We start from the raw sequence: 5,122 nt of genomic DNA, 5'->3' as shown, positions 1-5,122 counted from the left end.
TCTCCTCATATAAATCCAACTAATTAATTTACTTTAACAAGAGGAATCTTTCTCTATCTCTTCCAATCTTTGTTGTTCAGCTTAGATTCTCTTAATTCAAGGACAAGACACACAACTTTAATAATCACACATAGAACCTTATCTGTATCATCACATCCGCTGTCATAAACCAGGGGAAAAGGAATCTTAAATAAAGGGACTATCGAATGAGAAGACGGGTCAGCTCTCAGGTAAAGGCTGGAATTCACATTCGGTCTGGCCCAGTTAATGAAAGGAAAATGGAAAGAATCATGCATGTGCCGGAAATCTGACAATGTGAAGAGATGTATGAATGGTTTGGGAAAGCTCCGCTCCATTGAGTTCATTCAATACCGTAGAACGGTGGCATAGGAAGGTCTCCTCCTGAACAATGAGTTAGATCTTGTGTCCCTTTCTGTGCATGAATGTAAAACGCCACCCAAATATGCTCTTTATTGCCAGTTTAGAAAATTACCTCCTCACCGCCCCCCCCCCAAGCCCCTTAAACAACCAGGGCTGTGTTGGCTCCTGCATTGCCCCATTTTCTGTAACAGTGGCAGCACCCACAAGCCGAATAAGGTTGATTTCGCAGGGGAGATCCAGGTCAGAGGACAGAGGTAAGGACCAAGAGTAAACGGGAGCTCTCCTGTTCTCATCTGAGGCAGGAATGTGTGGGACCCATTTCCCATGTGAATGAGGACTGGTGGAACTTCCCAGATCGTTCCTTAGAGCTCCTTTAATTCTTTCCTTGGTGCTGCAAGTGATTTTCTTCCTTTGTGGGAAGTGTCAATGCTTGTTTTTCAAAAGCCAAAAAAAAAGTAAAAAAGAGGATTTGCAAAAACAAGCACCATGCTGCCCATTTGCACACTGGTGCAGAGAGAAGAGTCAGGAACTGCTAATGAATGTACCAGCTGTGTGTGGAAAATCAGCCAAGCTTGGGCTTTGGGTTTTCATTTCTCTGCGGAGATCCTTATTCTAGACTGCCCGTGAGAAACATGAGGATGGCTTCAACCACGACATGAATAAAGAACAAAGGTAACAAAGGTGAGGCTATCCTGGAATATTAGTTGAAAATGAACCCTTGTCTTGAGGAAAAGCAGCTATTATTCTGTTACCACTTTCTGATTTGGTAGCAATTTAAATACAGCAAAAACCCTTCTCCTCTTCTTAGGACCTGAGACTTTTTAATTCCACTTTCTTAGATTTGAGGACTGGAAAGTTTGGTTACTTTTCTAAAGGTATGTTTCCTGTTTTTCTCTCTTTCTCGTCTCTCTCTTCTCTCTGTGTCTCTCTCTCTGTCTCTGTCTCTTTTCCTCCCTCTCTTCCCCATTCCCTATCCTCCCTCCCTAAGCCCTCCCTGCCTTCTTATCTCTCCTTCTCTTTTTTCTCTTCCTCCTTTTTTTCTCTATACTTATTGAGGTATAATTGACTAAATTATAATATATTTAAGGTGTACAACATGATGATTGGCTATACATAGACATTGTGAAGTGATTCCCACCATCAAGTTAATTAACACATCCATCACTTAACATATTTACCTTTCTTTTGCAGAGCACCCTTAAATTCTACTCTCTTAGCAATTTTCAATTATATGATACAGTCTTATCAACTGTAGTCATCATGTTATACATTAGATCTTCAGACCTTATTCATCCTATAACTGAAAGTTGTGCCCTTTTACCAGCCTCTCCTTAGTTAGTTCCTCGCACCATACCAGCCCCCACCAGACCCTAGCAACCACAATTCTACTCTCCCTGTTTCTATGAGTTCAATTTTTATTATTATTTTTTATGTTCCACAGCTAAGTGATACCATGCAGTATTTGTTTTTCTCTGTCTGGCTTATTTCACTGAGCTTAATGCCCTCCAGTTTTATCCATGGCACAAATGGCAAAATTTCTTTTTTTTTAACTGCTGAAAAATATTCAACTATATATATATATATATATATATATATGTATGTCACATATTCTTTATCCATTCATAGGTCGGCTGACCCTTGGGCTGTTTCCCCACCTTGGCGATTGTGAATAATGCTGCAGCTGACATGGGAGCACAGAGATCTCTTTGAGACAGTGATTTTGTTTCCTTTGGAGATATACCCAGACATGAAATTGCTGGATCCTATGGTAGTTCTATTTTTAGTTTCTTGAGGAACGCCATACTGTTTTCCATTGTGGCCGCAGCAGTTTGCGTTCCCACCAGCAGTGTGCAAGCATTCTCTTTTCTCTGTGTTCTCGATTTGCCTTTCCCTGATGATGATAGTGATGTTACCCACATTTTCATGTACCTGTTGGCCATTTGCATGCCTTCTTTGGAAAAACATCTTTTTAGGTCCTTTGCCCATTTTTTAACTGGATTGTTAGTGGTTTTTGTTTTGTTCTGTTTTGCCATTGAATTATATGAGTTTCTTATATATTTTGGGTATTAACCCCTTATTGGATATGTGGTTTGCAAATATTTCCTCTCATTCCCTAGCTTACCTTTCCTTTTGCTGATGGCTTCTTTTGATGCGTGGAAGCTTTTTAGTTTGATATAGTCCCACATGTTTATTTTTGCTTTGGTTGCCTTTGTTTTGGTTTCAACCCCCCCAAAAATATTGCCAAGATCAATGTCATGGAGTTTACCAATTGTTTTCTTCTAGGAGTTCTATGGTTTAAGGTCCTACATTCAAGTCTTGAATCCATTTTGAGTTTATTTTTGTGTATGGTATAAGATAGGGGTTTAGTTTCATTTCTTCTTCCCTTTTTTTTTTTAAAAGATTTTATTTATTTGTTTGAGAGAGAGAGAGAGAGTGCACGAGAGTGCAAAAGCTGGGGGAGAGGCAGATGGAGAGGGAAAGGCAGACTCCCTGCTGAGCAGGGAGCCCGATGTAGGGCTTGATCCCAGGAACCTGGGATCATGACCTGAGCTGAAAGCAGGTGCTTAACCAGCTAAGCCACCCAGGGGCCCCTTCTTCTTCCTTTTTAATGCTGCAAATGGCACTGGAATGGATCAAAATTGTACTATGTATGAACTTAGGGATGACTGCATTCTTGAGTATGTCCATAGTCATGTGCATAAGTGAAGTGAAAAATATGATTCATCCTTTATTCAGCTCTCCCGCACATTCAGTTCTGTAATAATGCTAGCCACTGTTTATTGAGCACTTAGTATGCACAAAGCACCATACTAAGAACTTTGCATATACTTTCTCATTTAGTGCAATTGTTACAACTGGGGAGAAGCGGAACATCTCTTTTGTGCATTCCAGTAATTCTTTATTAATGGATTTCTTCATAGATAGGATTATGCCACAGTGCCTAGCCTAAACCTACATGGTGACTGTTGCCAAGGACAAAGTTGTTTCAGTGCATAAATATTATTCTTATTCTAGAGGAGAGAAAGAAAATATATTTTTCAGAATAGTGAGTCCATGTCCATTTTGGGGAAGTTTGCTCACAAGGGACTTGGATGCCTCAAAGTATATGAACTTATATGCTCCCAAAGTTTTAGTCTTGGGCAAGGTACTCGGTCCATTGTGCTCTAATTTCCTCATTTGTAAAATGAGATTTAACAGGTATAGGTGAGGGGCTTAGAATAGTGTGTGGCATATTGTAAACATTCAATGAGTGTTAGCTATTATCATTGTTGTCATTATTAGTCACAGCAACATGCTGATGGAGATATTTTTATCTCCATTTTACAGATGGGGAAACTAAGGCAAAAGGATTTAACAACTCACCCAAGGTGATACAGCCAGTGTTTGGAGACAAGAATTCTCACCCTACGTCACTCTCATTGCAGAGCTTACAACTTGAATTTGATGTTGCCACTCATGATAGAAAGTAAGGTCTGGTCCTGGTGGTATAGAATATAGTTCCTTTCTCCTATAGGAAACATGAGCTGTGAAACAAGCACAAAATGTCCTGAAGAGTGGACACACGTCATACGAGAAGCATTTTAGGTCCCTCTGGTAGAGAGGGAGTGCTTAATTACCATGTGCCACTGCTGTTAACCTCTGCAAATAAGTCTAATTATCACAGATTAATGAACAGAGCTTAGGCACATCTAAAGGGGCTTTGCTGAGGGGTTTTCATTTCTGCATTTCATTATCTCCATAAACGCTGTTGTTCCCCATGCACATGGTTATGGAACTTTTATTATTTTTTTAGCTGCGCTCTGTGGAATATCAACAACAGTGCCTGAGAAATAGCTCGGGGCAGGGATTGCTTTCCAGGAAATCTTCAGGAAGCCTGCAAGTTGGGTGACTGCTGCTTGGCTGTTTACCGATGCATCATGCCACATTGGTTCATAGGGAATAAGGCTTAGACGGTTGCCAAGGAAACAGGCTGAGATTTTTGAAATATCTGAAACCACAGTGAAATTTCCAGGAAAAATCAATGTCTTAGTCAAGAGTCAGGTTAAGCCTTCTCTGCATCAGGGTGAGTAGCAACAATGCAAATACAGCTTGAAAGATTCGTTCCCGTCAGCACCATGACTTAAAGTCGCGCACCATGACTTAAAGTCGCACACCCGTGTTGTGATCCTCAGAGAATGTTTTTCTATGAATAGAAGTAACCATGTTGGCTATACTCATGCTGTGAAGTGGCCATCCTGCTGGTCCTTAGAGCAGGGCTGAGCCTGGAAGCCATCTTTGAATGTCCCTGTGAGCTCAGAGAGTCCCTGGCGAGGACCTTGGAAATCCCAATGTCATATCGCGGCAAGAGAGCAAGCTGGCAGTTAGCCAAGGGCTTCAGCCCTGCAGAGGCTGAGACCTAAGGAAGATCTTGGGCACAATCCACCAGACACGTTTCATTAATAAATGATTAGATTTGCAAATCTTGTCAGTAGAGATTGCTATCACAGAATTAATGAAATAAATAATGAAACATTTCCAGTGTTTCTGGCTGGCTTTCAGAGCAGAGTAGATCTCTGCCTTTGTTGCAATTTATGGCTGCCTCTTTGATCAACTCCTGGGGAGTTCAAGGAATGATTTTCCTGCTTCCAACACCCGCTTTCGGCTTTTAGGTTTGCCTTTTTTTTTTTTTAACTTGACTTTTCATATCATTTTGTACTTCAAACACAAAGGTTCCCCAGGATAATTTCAGATAAAGAAACCC

The 5,122-nt window shown here is 40.7% G+C and overlaps 1 long non-coding RNA gene across 1 annotated transcript; it reads left to right on the top strand.

Annotated features, from left to right (window-relative positions):
* The first annotated feature begins 962 nt into the window (after window positions 1-962).
* LOC113919245 lies at window positions 963-4,061 on the top strand. The gene is made up of 3 exons (XR_003518907.1): window positions 963-1,062; window positions 2,008-2,149; window positions 3,709-4,061. It is a non-coding gene; the product is annotated as an uncharacterized LOC113919245 (long non-coding RNA).
* Window positions 4,062-5,122: the final 1,061 nt, after the last annotated feature.

This window comes from Zalophus californianus, chromosome 3 (assembly GCF_009762305.2).
Source record: "Zalophus californianus isolate mZalCal1 chromosome 3, mZalCal1.pri.v2, whole genome shotgun sequence".
NCBI classification, from domain to species: Eukaryota; Metazoa; Chordata; class Mammalia; order Carnivora; family Otariidae; genus Zalophus; species Zalophus californianus.
The sequence above is the reverse complement of the archived record's forward strand: the minus strand, read 5'-3'. Positions and strand labels throughout refer to the sequence as shown.